Here is a 16,783-nt window from a genome sequence, read left to right as displayed (position 1 = left end):
TGGGCCAAGAAAGTAGAAAAGAAAAGACTGTCTTGGTACAATACTATAAAGACATAAATTATTAAAATCAAGCCATTTTTAAAATGTTGGGGTTTTAATATTTTATAATTACATACTATTTAACAAAGACAGTGCAAGAACTCCTCTGTGAAACTAACTGGTCAGCTGCAACATAACACTTACAGTGATGACTACTGGAGTTAAAACGATGGACTCCAATGCTGACGTACTCTCCGTAAAATGGTTATGAATTATTATGAATATAATCTGAAGGCAAAGGGCTGGTATTAAGAAGATTTTGGGTAAATTATGTTCCATGAAACATTACTGGCATTACTTTTAATGCTGCACTCACTGGATGCCTTCTAGAACAATGTTGTGGTTTGACCAGGGATGATTCCTGAATCATCTCCATTTTTAAGATCAGAGAAATGGAGTTCAATGTTGATTGAAAAGTTAGATGTTTATGAATTGCAAACTTGTACCAAAAAAAAACCATGGAAGGGGACATAGGTATAGGCTGAGGGAAGAAAAAGGGAAAGAGATAAAAAAAAAGAAATTAAGATGAGCTATATATATATGTACTAACTCCACCAAGGAACATAAACACTATGTACTACAAGTATGTATTAAGAAACCAAAAATAAAAAGAGGTTGAGTGAATAATAACAGAGAGATGATAGCCAAGTGTGAGGAGGCTTTTTTAAAGACTAAAGGGCTACACAGAGAGGTAAGACTTCTGGTCTCATAAATACTCAAATCCTGCTGTGTAACTTGGGTGAAGATCGATCAAGAGAAAGCACAGAAAGAAAGCGGTTTCTTGCCCCATCAGGCTTCTGCACAATTCAGTCCCACTCCTTACAATGTCTTCCCTGTTTGGCAAACTACAATTCAACCTTCAAAATGCAAGTCGGGTGTCACCTACTCTGAGAAGTTTCCTGGTCCCCCATCATTGCAGATGTTAATCCTGCCATTCTCCATATCGCCCCCTACTGGATACAAAGTCTGTTACTGTGCTTAATATATAAAATTGTGTTTATGTGCTCACAAAGAGGCTTTCCCACTCAAAATATTAGGGCTCTGAAAAGAAGCCAACATCTCGTGTTGATCTTTAAGGAAGTATCTGAAACACAGCAGGCACATTCTTCACATTGTGGAACTGAAGAAACAAGGAATAAATGTGTAAAATTGCTAAGCAGTGCTTCTTGGAACATATTTTTTTTCAAAGCCTGAAAAGTCAAACAAGGTTCCATCTCCAGCACCCTTGCTTTCTTTCACAATTTCTTTTCCTCCTTTGATTTCAGTTGTTTTCCTTTTTAATTACCAAATCTGTATCTCTGGCCCTGAAATTTTGTCCAAGTTCTAGACTCACATCTTTAACTGCCTGCTGAATGTTTCCATATGAATATCCCCAACTTTCAGCACACCCGAAACTCCTCTGCCACAAATTCCCTCTTGTTACTATATTCTGCTTTGGCCCACTGCTTCATCATCCACAGCTATATAAGAGGATAAACAGAATCAGCTTTGCTCCCCCCCCCTTTTCATCACCTGCCCCATTTATTCAGTTGCCACATCCTTCCAGTCTGCCTGTCTACTATCTTTTGCTTAGCTCTTCTCTTTTCAAAGTGTACTGAATTAGTTCAAGCTCTCAATCTATTTCTCCTGACCAATGCAATAAAGTACTAAGAGACTTCCTGCTTCCAGCCTTTTTAACCCAGCTCCCATCATGCTGCAAATACTTTCCTAAAACAACAATACATTTATGTCAGTTTCCTGCTCTAAGACATCACTGATGGCTCCCCACTGATGTACTATCTCCTTCTAGCATGCTAAGCTCTTCAGATATCTGCTTTCCTATACATCCCTCATTTTTACTACTACCCTCTGTGTGCATGCTCCAAACACCCATCTTCCAGCCATGTGCATCTGTTACTTAAAACACATCTTCTGCCCTGTCTCCAAGGTCTCTACTCAGGTAGTCCTACCTAGAAGGCATTCCTCTCTCTTACTTTCTTCATTTTCTCATCAATTTCCTGTTCATCCTTGTAAGGCCAGTGTAGGTTCTTAACCTGTACTTCACAGATTCCCAAAGGGCTCAGAGATAAAATTAAGGGTATTGTGAAGTTGAGTGGGAGAAAAATGGATTTTCATTTTCACTAACTTCTAATGGAAATGTAGCATTTCCTTCTATTAAGAATATAGGCAATGAACTGTAGAAACCCTAGAAATACAGGTGATTTTGTCACAAATAAAAAGCACAGAAATAAGACATTATAGCTCCCACATCCTTGAAATGTCATTGATACTCAATACTGTTACAAAATGACAAGTTATTAAACTTGCACCTAGAGTTTTTATGTAATACATTATGGGAAAAAAGTGTACTTCATTTTTGATGCTTAGTAACTATCTCAAAACAATTGGTTTCCACTATAATTATATATTTTTTATTTTATATATTTAAAATATTATTCCAAGAACAGGTGAAAATTCACAACCAAAATTAAGGATTTTTATATAAGTTGATCTTGAACTGTACCCTAGGAAATTTTCCCAAATCATCAACAGAGTATATATATTAGTATTTTTTTAAACTTATACCCATCAATTAGTTGGAGTGCCCCTAAGGTTCTTATGGCCCTGCTTTTCTTTGTAGTTAGTCATTTACTAGGCTTTGAGGTCCTGAGCACAGGAACATTTTTTTTGCTTTTATGCCTCCCATGATGCTGTATCCACAGTATGTGGCGAATCTGAGTTGTATTGAGCGTGTACCTTTTCCAGGGATCATTTCAGGTTGCTGGAATTGACAAAATAGACAAATTATGATGTATTTTGGTGGCTGATATGAACTTGCCAATTTGTAACCCAAACCAAACTTGCTCTGTCCTCTTATTTGATTGCTGTGTCTCAAATCAAGGGGAAAACTATAGGCAAAGACAGAAAAGGTAGCTAGAAATCTTCTTTGGTGACCCACACATAGCAATGAATCACAAGCAAAGAGATTTTTTTTAAAGCTCTATCATGCAAATAATAGCTTAAATGATCTGGACTTAAAAACTCACAAGATAGCAAGAATATGTTTACTGACCATTCAAAAACCATTCAGGATCAAAAAAGTATTTTTGGAACAATGATTTTTATTATGACTTGCTATTGCATAGCATAAGGTCTTTGTACAAGGATATAAACTAATTCCTCCCAATGAAAGTATTTTACGTTCAGTGATGATACCCAGATCTGTAACCTCAATAGTGTAGTTTCAGGAAATAATGTAGCATAACACAGAAATGGAACACTCATCTCTGAATAATTAGCAGAGATTGATAAAAGTCAACTCCAAATAAACACACATGTGGGCTCACAGTATGATGCTTGAGAAAAACTGAAGTTAAGAATGATAAACAAGGTATAAAGGAAAATACTTCAAATGATTTCAATTTAATAAAAAGATAACTATTACAAATATATGTTCAATGACATAATCAAGAATATAATCATTTTTTTCTAGCAGAACCCAAGGCAAAAGAAATGGCCCCAAACTTACGCACAAAATATCTATTTTTTTTTAAATTCATGTGCAAACTTCCTGTTCTCTCTTCTAGTTTTAGCTGTTTTAGTGCTCTCTGACTCACTCTTGCTTTTCTAATGACATGCAAGGAAACTACTAGTATTAGTAATAATACTAATAATAAACACTGACATGTATAATGTTCTATAGCTTTCAATATTTTAGCGCCAATATTTCACCTTAATTCTCACATAAACACCATGAGGAAAATAAGGTTTTTATCCCAAATATAGAAATTAAAAGACAAAGCATATAGAAGTTAATAATCCACCGAATTTCTCAATTCCTGTCAATAATGCAATCAAAGCATGCGTCCAGGCATAGTGAATCCACATTCAGTTCTTTATGCTTCTATTCCACCAAGGTAAGAAATAAAGATCGAATATCTCCATTTAGATGATTTCTGAATCTAATTTCACCTCTTTGGTTAAGGGAATGATTTACTACAGATAGGTAATAGGCACTGGATCATTTTTATTCAACAAATACAGGTTAAGCACCTTATACTTGCTAGTAAAGTAAATGTCTGGCAGGGCTCTTTCAGTTCAAGAGAAAGCATCTTCCACACCTGCAAATACTGCACTGAGCCATGTCCCAGGAAACATGAAAGGCTGCCAACTGTGAGGCTTGCTCAAAGTGGAAAAGGCTCTGCTACAGGTCTAGGTCATGCCATTCTGCCACCTGGGCCATGGGACATGACTTGCTCTGTGGCTTCACAGGCATCTCAGGTAAGAAAAGATATTGTGTAATTTATGGAAAACCTCAACATGAGGATCACAGTGAGGAATCCTCAGGTTCTAGAACAAAGGCACACTATTCGTGGTGGAAAATTAGATACCTTTCAAAATGTACAGCTCTTAGAGTGATACTCACTAGAAAGTGGTGGAAATGAAAGCCACAGGGCAGCAAGGAGATGCTGCAAGGGCTGCCAGTGTGGGCAGGACCAACTGTAGCACTGGGAACTGTGGCTCATCCTACTAACCTTTCTCTTGAAAGTTTTCCTCCAAAAAATAAAGCCCACCAAAAACACTGAAAGAACTGTTTCCAGAACTTTGACAGGGCAAATGGGTCTGGACAGCAGCCATAATGGGCTTCGCTAACAATGGTACTCTCTGCACTTCAGGCCTCATACACTCATTCACTAGCTGCCGAGGGGCAGTTTCACAGTTGATTGTCCCTCCAGGCAGATAAGGAAAGCCACCTCTGTCATGCTCTCTTCACAGAATAATTAGGACACAATGATTAGTCAACCAAGGAAGGGTAAAAGGTTCACTGCTTTTCGTCCTGAGGTCTCACTGATGACAATACAGCTCAAATACTCCATCTATTCCATCCCTATTCTTCAGGTGTTAATTCAGGAACAGTCCCCAGTAAATCCTTTTCTACATGCTAATCTCAGAATTAGCTTCTTCTTGATCAATCTGACCTGTAGCAGCTGTACTTACAGTGGGCAATCTTCCTATGATACAGTATCTTTAACACAAAGGCTTTTATAACATGAGAACTGAGGGGAGTCTTACAAAACAAAACTCATATAGCTGCCTTAATATTCAACGCAGTTAAAGCATTTAAACTTTCCAAGTGTCCAAATGAAAAACTCAGTGCAAAAATTACAAAGCCAATAGATCATATAAACACCTACACTCTATATCTTTGTGGCTCTTTTTGTAAATAGCTGTTTCATTACTTGTAAACATAGTTTCCCATTCTATGAAGTAAACAATATTGTTATATTTTTACTCCTTTTCTCTTTCATAAAATTATTTTTAAAAACTACTGCCTACTATGTCATTCAAGCTTTATGTCTTTATACTGAGCACTATTTACAAATTCTTAAAACTGCTTTTTTCTAATATTACCAACCTATTGCCTTATATGCATGGCATATAAAAACTATTAAACCAAGAATACATACTTCTGAGGTGTAGCTTTTATTATATGACTTTATGTAATCAGTTTAATCATTTAATACAATTCATGGGCCGTGCAGTTCATAGGGTATTTGAGAAATTGCATTCAACTCTGAAAAAGTTAATATGATAGGCAGCCTCAATCATCACAAAGTTTAGAGCCTAATGAAGCAAACATTAAACCAATAATGACATAAATGATTATTTGAATAACAATTGTGACATGTGTTCTGAAGGAAAAAGGGTATCATGCGGATATATAACAGAAAGCCCTACTGGGTCAGAGATGCTACATATTCCTGACAGAAACTGGAATTTAAGTAGAGATACAAAATACAGAATGAGAATTAGCAAGGTCAAAGAAGAGATAGACAGATAGGTACCATACCTGAAAATTCTAATAAGGGAAGACGTTTGCTGTGTCCATGGAACTAAAAAGAAAGCTACACAGCAAGAGCAGAGTGGTAACAGGAGATCAGGAAATGGGCCAGATCACATAGGATCTTGTGCATCCATATAATCATTCTATACTTTGTCCTGGGTGCAATCAGAAACCACTTCATGGTTTTAGGCAGGTGAAGGACGTGGTCAGATTTCCTCATGTGCGATATGTAACAATATAACCTGCCTACTTATTGTGACAATAACTAAGAAGATCCAGTAAGAACATGAATGTGATCAGATGAAGTAGAAATGCAAATTTAACACAAGAAAAAATGCTCAAGATCATTGGTCATTTGAGAAATGCAAATTAAAACAATGCTAAGATTCCATTTCACCCCAGAAAAAAATGGCTATTATCAAGAAATCAACCAATAACAAATGCTGGAGGGGCTGTGAGGAAAAGGGAACCCTTCTCTACCTTGGTGGGAGTGCAGACTGATGCAACTACCGTGGAAATCAGTGTGGTTTCCCCAGTGTGAGAAACGGAAAGTGTAACTGAGGACTAAAATGTATAACTGATATTGGGAAATGGGAAGAAAATGTTCCAATGAGAAGTGAAAGGGTGGGGAGAATAGAAGGAAAAAATGGGGACAAAGCTTTTGTAAATATACAAGAGAAGAGGGGCTGAAAGAAGGGGAGGACAGTGGGGGTGGAGGAAGAAGCAAGGTATACCATGTACAGGTACTGATTCTCCACAATGAATGTTATCACTATATATATACATATAATGTACCAATAAAATAAAAAGGAAAAAGATAATGATTGCAAATGCACTTTATGAAATATGAAGTGCACTACAACAAAATGCATTGCTATCACCAACCGTGTCAGGAAGTTGATTACATTGTTCATTTCACCACCCAAGCAAAACCATAATTGCAAGATTCATCTTCTGAAATAAGTAAATAAAACAAAAGTCTTAAAATATATTCTCTAAACCCCAAAGCAATTGCGAGTCTTCTCATTTTAAAGCCAGATACTCCAAGCTGGTGAGAACACTGAATAAAATTTATCTAAATGCTTGAGCCACATCTTTGCATGTAATTCTCTAAGTGCAATGTCATGTTACATCATTCATAAATTGGAAGCAAAAGTGGAAAAGCACATTTATACCAAATCAGTTTATCTTCTGCATACAAGTGACCATTTTTATGAGGGTTTCATTTCTTTTCTCATAATTGAGAGAAAGAAATTCTAAAATACTTTCAACATGTAAAAGAATGCAAATACTACGCAAAATTGTAAATTAGACAATCTGTGGCCTGTGGATTAAAGAAACATGGAGCCATTTTAAAATAATAATATCAATTCTTTACTGACCATCTACAATGCATCAGATATTGCATTGAATGCTTTATGTATATTATCTCATTGATCCTTACATTCATCCTATCAAATAAGTATTATCAGCCCAAATTTATAAATAATGAAATTCCAAAAAAGAGAAATTAAGTAATTTAACAGAGTGACACAGCTAATAAGGAACCACATCATTACTGAATTCAGATCCATAAGACAAGGGTCCATGGAGTCACTTCACTATTTACTATTTTAAAAAATCTCTACTAACTTCTTAAATGCACATGGTTTAGTCTAAATACATTTTTTTATCAATCACACAGTGATCACCTGTGCAAAAAAACTTTACTTTCAAGTCTCATTAACTCATTGTACAGAATAGGTATAAATAGGTATAAGTCATTCACAGATACTTATCTCCCTTAGTACTTGTATGCAACTGGTAGCCAGCAGCAAGTTTTAAAGCTAAATGCTTAACTTTTTTTCCTAAAAACAGAAAAATTAGTGTTTGCAGAGTACTATTCATGTGGCAAATGCTTCACATATTCTTTCTCATTCCATTCTCAAGCACTCGGAAGTGGGAATTAGGACCTTAATTCTGCAGCTGATGAAACTGAAGCCCACATCCAAGGTCACACCATAAGAGGCAGAGCTATCATTTTAACTGGTGTCTGATTCCATAGCCCATTCTTTAACTAGGCTATATGGCCTAGATCAAACGAAGGAGTATGGAGAAACAGAAAAATGGAGTAGATTATATACGGTCACCATTCACACTGTGCTAATGCCAGTGCAGTGTGTAGCACAGACAAGAGACCAAGATATAATAGAATTTCAGATAAATGAGGAGATAGCTATCTTCTACAGTGTCTCTTTCTTAGCCCTTTAAAGTACATTTTAAAATCCGGAAACCTTGGGTTGAAAAGGGCTCATAAAACCAGTGAAAGCATGTCTGTTTGTCTTCATTCCCTTTTGTAAATGATCTGAGTCAATATGTTCTTTCAAAATACAGGAAATATTCCCATCTTGTGGAATTTTAGGACATCACTGTCACAGACCACTTTTTCCGTGTTACATTTTTGCAACCGCAGGTTTGCTTAATAATTATCATCTATATAATAGGTTTTTAAGTGCTAAGTAACAGTGGATTTATGCTATACATGTGGAGATGTCCCATGACATTTGCTATTCTGCATAGAAGTGAATCCTATCCCACCCTGCCCTCCACCCATGCCATATTTCCTAAAGACAAGCACCAGATCTTATCCATCTCAATATCTGCAGCATTTGCCACCATAAATGACATACAGTACATGCTCTGTTTCAAGAATCTGTGTAAAAGGTTTTTAATTCATTTATACTGAATCACACATTCAGATAAGTGGTTGATCATGGCAGAGCTGTATTTTATAACTCTGAAACTTAAAGAATCTTCTTAATACAGTTTTACCCTGTATTAACTATTGGAAGCTAACTTCCATGTAATCATTTGTAGATAAGTAATCCATTCCTTTTGTGTACAAGTAGGAATACATATAGGAAATATCCAATATTTTCCTTTGAAATTAACTTTTTAAAATGAATCCAAGCTACGACGATCTATCCTGCTTATTTCTTAACAGAGATTTCAATTAAAAACCTGACTGGCACCCAGGAAGGCACATAACCCTAGCATCAGCTTATGCGGCAGGGCCCTAGCTCACCTGAATTTTTCACTCCTCACTAGCAGTGCACCACTTTTCCATCAGATGTTAAGTACACGTCTTCTCAAAGTGCTACCACACCTTTATACCTACACTTTCTCATCTGGTCTAAGTATGGAAACAACTGTTGCCTGGTTTCTTTTTTTTTTCCCCAGTATTTTATTTTTAAGAGAATATAACCAAACAGAATAAAGCCAATCAAAACAAAACAGTGAAAGTGCCACAGCACTTCAAAACAAGTGTGCAGCCACTGTCCTGTCATCGCATTCTCAGCAAGTCACTCGGAGACCCAAGTGTGAGCTGTCCTGCTGTGTGTACCACAGCAGTGTATAGTTCACTTTTTAGTGACTGCACAATACTAAAAATGTATCTTAGAAGAAATCACCATACTGTTAGGGAAAAAAGGAATATTTTTAGGAGAATGTCACTGCAAAAGTAAAATCTTACATGAATTCAAACAAAACAAAAATAATTTTGGGCTTGAGGACACTGTATTTTAAGGATACAGGGAGTACAGCTTTACAAAGTAAAAATCCTACGCTAACATTAACCCCGAATGTGAATGTCCTCCAAATCAGTTACCAACAAATGATCTAGTAAGCAAGCATTGCCAAGTTATTGCTTTTACATTACTAATATAGGCCATTAATGATCTTAAAATTCAAGTGATGTTTACATTATAATTCTGTTGAATGTATGCTAGCATTAAAATAGAAAAATCCAAAAATAAAATCTACCATGACTCATATCCTACTTAGCAACTAACAAATATTTATCTCAATCACTGTAATATGTACACAATGTATAGTACATGTAGGTATAAGGTATTATTGCTAATAATAAATGTACAACTTGAAGATATGCTGAAAATTGATTTAAGGGTTCTGTTTTAAAACTTCAGAATAAAATACTTTTAAAAGACCAGAGAACTTACTGCCACACAGGAGCACTTATTGAAACATGCATTTTTAACACCAAGGCACAGCAGACAGCTTCGATTAGGAAAGCTAGAGGATATTTCATTTGATTGCGCTAAAAGATGAAAAGCCAAAAAAGAAAAAGGATGAAACAATTTCAGATGCTTTCAATGCATTTGTCAAATCAGAATGAACTTCTTTTGACTATGGATATAATAAGTCGAAAGGCATTCACTAAACCAAAAGGCAAGAACTTCTTTTCCACTGTGACTAATTCAACTTAATGAAATTATTTTTTTAAAAACCACACATGAGATACAAGAAAAAAATGGAAGATAGAAAGGCAAGCAACAGCTAGTATATTTCATGAGAAGACAGTAGCCACAATTTTGAACCGATTAATGTTAGAGTTTCTGTCTGACCTTGAATTTGACAAAACTCAATATAAAGGCTAAGCTTATAAAAGGACTTCAATTATAAGAGGTTATCTAAAGAGCGCTTAAGCTGGTTTTCAAGATGAAATACTAACAGAAGTTTGTATTTATTTCATAAACAGCCATGTTAACCTTGCTATTTACACTGCCAATGACATCTTCCCCAGACTATAGGATCCCAATGCAATAAATCTTTACCAGATAAGCAGCTCATTCCTTGTTTGTCAGTGTGGTAGGAAGTTATACCAGGAAAATAATGTCGAAATGAATCAAATGCAATACTGTGTATTACAAAAACAAAATGTGTTATAGTACATACCATATACTCTGTAATAATTCTATATCCATTAGAAACAAAATTGGTATGGCAATCACCAACACTTACACCTTCGAGAATTATCAAGCACCAATAAAAGATAATATGATGTAACTAATCCCTTGCAAGTGCTAATTGTTTTATAAGTTATAAACCTCTTTTTCCATTCCTCTACAAGCTGTCCTTATGAGACAGGGAATCTGGGATCTCTACAAATGACCTGATTTGCCCAAGGTCATATGGCTATGAAAAGGAAAACTTGGAACTCAACAGTGAATTTTTTTTCCTGGACAATTGAACTCTTTCTGTGATGCTATCACTCTTCTCCAGGAATATGAGATATGCAAAAAGGATATTACAATGTCAACACTCATAAGAGTTTAATTGATCTAGTATAAATAAATAGAAAAACATATTCTTTCATCATGTAATATTTCTTCAAATGATAGCTGGCAGATTTAAAGTTTTCATCAAGCAATGTTGCAGAAAATTTCTTATATGCTTTCTTATAAAGCGCAATCATGCCCAGTATTAAACTGTTAACTGAAGCCATTAAAGCATGACACCATTAAAATACAATAAATATTTTCTTTTGTTTTGGAACATATCAATCTACATTCAATCACTGAATTTTTTAAAAATATGAAACCAAAATACTTTTAAGGATAGGCCCAGTGAATGTTACCCTAAGTGTTTGCCTCAGAACAAACTCACCTATAATTTATTATTTATTAAGTTAGAATCTAGAATTTAGGGAGAAACTGCCTAATCTCCGAGTATCTACCCTGAGAAAAATTTTAACAACCAAAAAAAAAAAAAAAGATACTAACTTTAAAGAAGCCAGCCGCTATGACTTTAAACAAGAGATAATATCACCAGTGGTGAGATATATAAATACTATGAGTCCTTTGAAATGATGTACTGCAAATGGCAAAATATCTATCACTTCTGTGGAATTCTTGTCCAAAATGCATAGTCTCATTCTGCCCATGAGAAGACACATGACTAACGCAAACTGAGGAACAGTTTATAAAATTACGGACCCATTCTCTTAAAGTATCAAGGTCATGAAGGACAAAAAGGTTGAGCAACGGTTACAGAATAGAGAAGATGAAAGAAATAACAGCCAAATAGTATACTTTGGCATCCTGGATTGAATCTTTGAACAGAAAAGGAAAATAAGCCAAAAAATGGGTGAAATTTGAATACTGTCTATCATTTAGTTAACATTACTTTGCCAAGATTAATTTCCTGGTTTTGTTAATTGTATTATTGTTATGTAAGACTAATACATTAGAAGTTGGGTAATGAGCATAAGAAACTCTATACACTATTACTGTATACTTTTGTTAGTCTAAAATAGTTCAAAATAAAAATGCAACAACAAACACACCCAAAAAGCAATCTGCTTGTGAACAAGTATAAAAGAGGAAAAGGAAGCAAACAGTGTGAATAAGCCAATCACAGAAAAAAGAAACAAATGAAACTAATCAAAGAAATGCAGATTAAAATTCTGACATATGCTTATCTTCAGATTGGCACATTCATTTTCTGCACACTATTCAGTGGGTGAGGATGTGGGGGGGGGCACACAAAACCACAGCAGGAGGGACTGTAAATTGCTATTGGTAAATTGATAAATTTATTTTTCAGGGAAATTTTTAAAGTTTAAATGAGTGTATCCTTAGAACCAACATTTCCACTTCAAAGAATTTATTTTGAAAAATAAATATGTCAGGAATACAAGAATGTTTATTGCAGTGTTAATATAATCATGAAAAATGAACAACCTAAGTGTTCATTAGAGAAGATTATACGTTCATAAAAATGAAAGAATATATAATAACTTTTAAATACTATGTTTGTAATCAAACATAAATAGCTCATTATTATGTAAAAAATGAAATATTTCCCATAAATAATACTCGTAGGAAATATTAATTATGGTGCATATTATAGTGAAAACGTGTAGTTATGTATAGATAAAAAAGCAGAAATATATATATTTCTAGGTTTTTTATATATATATTTTCATTTTTTTCTTATTCCTAGCTCCTATATTCCCTAAAATTAACATGTCTTGCTTTTAAAATACAATTCCTTTAATTCAGGCCTCATTCGAATTGGATTTGTCTTTCAGAGATCTCAGATGGTACCGAAGGTCGCTGTCTCCACACTGGGAAGGCATGGAAAACAGTGCAAGGGCTCTGGCTGCACTTTCGGGACTCGACGCTAGGTGGTACACTGCTTCTCCCGAGAGCTTCCAGGCCTCGTAATCAGCTACAGCTAAGTGCACTTCATACTGGAACCCCTGACATAATAACCCAAGCCCATATCGCCTCTTCTTTTTCTTCTTCCATATAAAAATGCTTTTGCCTTCACCCAAATCACGAATAACTTAATACACAATTGTTGCACTGTCTTATAATAGGCATTTCAGAAATATTTGACAAATAAGACAATTAAAAATAGAAATGGCAGAGGCATGAAAAATTGAACAGCTTCATATCTTCTCATCTTTCTACACAAAGTGAAAGCTGGCTTCATGGTGGCCTTTAATATGATGCTCTGTGTTGTAAATCACAAAAATAAGAGAAGGTCAACATTTCCCAACTGTATTTGATTCTCCTTTTTTTAATACGGCATCATTGAATGTATGACATCTTATAAAATATGATTTGGGAAATCCTGTCCTCAACAGCTGTGCATCTTATTCAATATAATCACCCTCGAGTTAACCTAGCTGTAGCTGCAGTCTTTTTCACTGCCTTATGGACTTCAGAGGCACAGCTTTTCATATTCCTCAGGGATATCAAGTCCCAAACTGGCACCTGCTATTATGTTGACGGTCAGGTGCTGAAATCTGTCAACAACTGCTGTGAACTTAAAGCACTTCTTTAAGAGCTGTTCGTCTTCTTACAGGTGTTAAGCAGCTCCCTTTCCTATTCACACTTGATTCCAGTTTGAGCTAAATGCAATCATAAGTACGAATCTGCATACTCTCCAGCCTGCAGTTCACATGAGCTAAGAGAATCTCATTTCCCTGGAATGTCTATTAAATACATGTGTATGAGTTCATTCGTCACTCATCAAGGCAAACTTCGAAAATGTCATTTTCTAACGAAATGAAAAAAGCCAACCAGAAAGACAACTAAATGTCCTTTATGATACATGACATGGTCTTATTGCTATTCAGCAATGGTCTGAAAAGTATTATAGTCTACATACTTAATTTCTTTTCCATAGACTGTGAACTTAGGAGAAGGAGATAAGTATAGTTCATCCAGTCCCCTGATAGTTAGCATGCTTTATTATTAAGTGTTTGAATAATAATAAATAAATGAGTAGAGTAACATGTTGCTAGCCAACCCCAGGAGGAATGCTTTTGCTGTAGTAATATAAAAATTCAAGACTCTGTATTATTGTGTTAATATTAAAATGACTTTCTCATTGAGTCAAAAAATGTTTAAGTGCATACTGTACTTCAAACACTGTGCTAAAGAGACAAAGATAAATAAGAAATAATTCTCCATTCAAAAAGTATAATGTGTGGATAAAAATAATTTACTTAACTCTTTTCCAAGTACTTTCATACCTCACATTTACAATAACTCAATGAGATTGATACCTTACACACTTATTTTTCAAAGTTTTAAAAAGTAGTATGTAGACCCCCCCACACACAAAAAAAAAAACCTTGTAAAATATGTTCAGGAAAACAACACCGAGATATCATCTCACCCCAGAAAGAAGGCTCCCATCAAGAATTCAACTGGCAACAAAGGTTGGTGAGGCTTCAGGGGAAAAAGGAACACTGCTCCACTGTTGGTGAGGCTGGTGCAGCCACTGTGGACATTCGTATGGAGATTCCTCAACAAACTGGGATTGGAAGTTCCATTCAATCCAGCTAGTCCCCTCCTGGGTATTTTCCCAGAAAATTTGAAAAGGTCATGTCACAGTGATATATGTGCACCCATGTTCATAGCAGCACAATTTTTAATAGCTAAACCTGGGAAACAACCAAAATGCCCATCAACCGCAGAGTGAATGAAAAAGATGTGTGATTTTTATACAATGGAATACTACTCAGCTATAAAAAGGATGATCTTGAGGTCTGTATAGGTAAATGGAGGCAACTTGAGATTATTCTCATAAGTGAAATAAATAAGACTCACATTAGTAAATATCAAAGTGTTTCTCTAGTGTAAAAAATAATAAAAACTGAAAAAATAATAAAATCCAAAATGTATAATAGATATTGTAAAAATGAAAGGGAAGGAAAGTGCTCTAATGGTATGTATGTGTAAGATAGATGACCATATTATCAAACTTTTGTTGGATTATTGAACAAAATGATTTTCACTGTCAGTATTTGAGTGTCTATCCATTTTTATGCTTTGATTTTGTAACTTGAACAACCATTTCTAAGATAACAATATGTAATGTATCAACTAGTGATTTCTTAGTGTTAATTTTTTTGAATTCTGTATTATTCCACCTTTTTCTATTTTGTTATTTATTTCTTTCTTTAAATAAAAATGTACAAGATATAAAGCATAATGACATCACAAGTTCCTGTGTAGACATCACCCAATTTACAAATAACTTAGATCTTTTGGGTCCTTTTTCTTTTTCCCAAGAAGAAAGTGCTATCCTGAATTTTATTTTTATTCTTCCCTCATTTAACCATATACATTGTTTTAGAGTATATTATATAATTTTGCATAAATGTTATACTTTTCTCAACTGGAAACTTATGTATGATTATGGCAGAACTGCTAGATGTTGTTAAGGTTGATACACTGTGTCAACTTGAGTCTAGAAGCTTAGCTAAATAACTCAGCAGTTCTAAATCCTAGTGTGTAGGGAATATGCCCTTATTTCTAGGATGTTATTCATTGTATCAACTGAGAAGTTTAGAAGTTTAAGTGACTTAGTGGGGAGACGGGGTCCTCACTCTGTAAACATCCTGAGTCTGTGCAAGAAGAGGGCAGGGATTACGTGAGTGTTATGCACACCCTAGGGAAGGCAGCCTGCTCACACTATAAGAAAGGGAAAGAGGCTTACTCTTCCCTTTTTGCTCTTGCTTTTGCTGCCTTCTGCCTCCTTGAACTGTTGCCCCCGTGCCACGTCTCCCTGCCTTGGTGTCAGCTGATTATGAACTGAAACCTCCACAAACTGTGAACTAAATAAACCCTTTCTCTTTGGGTGTCAGGTATTTTGTCTCAGCAAGGAGGAAAGTAACTAAGACAGGTGTTTATTCAGCATCCACTTACTCACTTACTGTTCCTCACTGACAAAGTCTTCACTTTGTTGAGAGGTAAAGACAAAGTAACTAATAAAAACTAAATTTTCCAGCCTTCTTTATAGGTAGAGGTATCCATGTTATAAGCACATGTTTGGAGGCAGGAAAGGGGAAAATGCCTTCAAGAGGGAGGGGAATTTCAGCTGGTATGTCCTTTGTGTCCATTGTTCCTCCTCCTTAATGCTTCCTAAAATGCAGACATAATGGCAATTGTTCCAGAAGCCTGTTGCATTTGAGCACAAGAGAAAGGCTGAGAGGAACTCAGAAGATCTTAAAGACATCACAGCCTTGAGCCTCTATACTATCCCTGATTGCTCTCCAGATTTTGTTTCATTTAACAAAAGCAAACTGCCTGACTCAAACAACTGCTGTTAGGAGTTTTTGTAACACACAGTCAAATTTAATTTCTACTTATAAAATAGTCAGACAAGATATTTCCTCTAAAATCATACGTGCTTAGTCATGTCTTCCATAGAATATACAGAACATTAGGGCTTTGACTCAGTCAAGAAGTCAACGCTCTTTTGCATGAAGTAGTCATACCGTAGGGTCCATCTACTGATGCTGCATACTCATGCTCATACATATGTGGGCTGTTGCAGTAAGTCCGTGAGCCCTGTGTGAACCGTCACTCTGGCCCTTCTTCAGTTTCCCTCACGCTGGTTTTGATGGCTGTGAGTCTACTTTAATAAACATGAATCGATACTTTCAAGTACTTTTCAAAAGATTCATCAACTCTAAAAGGCAGGCAGAATGGCAGACAGCATTGAGCCCAAACTCCCCCTCACACACACACACCCCACTCTTGCAATGCTTGCAAACATAAATGTCTGCCATTTATAGGCACCAAACAACTGGCAAAGGCTAAAGACTCTAAAGGATTT

This window comes from Cavia porcellus, unplaced genomic scaffold (assembly GCF_034190915.1).
Source record: "Cavia porcellus strain 051 isolate PalLab524CR breed Dunkin Hartley unplaced genomic scaffold, mCavPor4.1 scaffold_1, whole genome shotgun sequence".
Lineage (NCBI taxonomy): Eukaryota > Metazoa > Chordata > Mammalia > Rodentia > Caviidae > Cavia > Cavia porcellus.
This window is presented reverse-complemented; position numbering follows the sequence as displayed.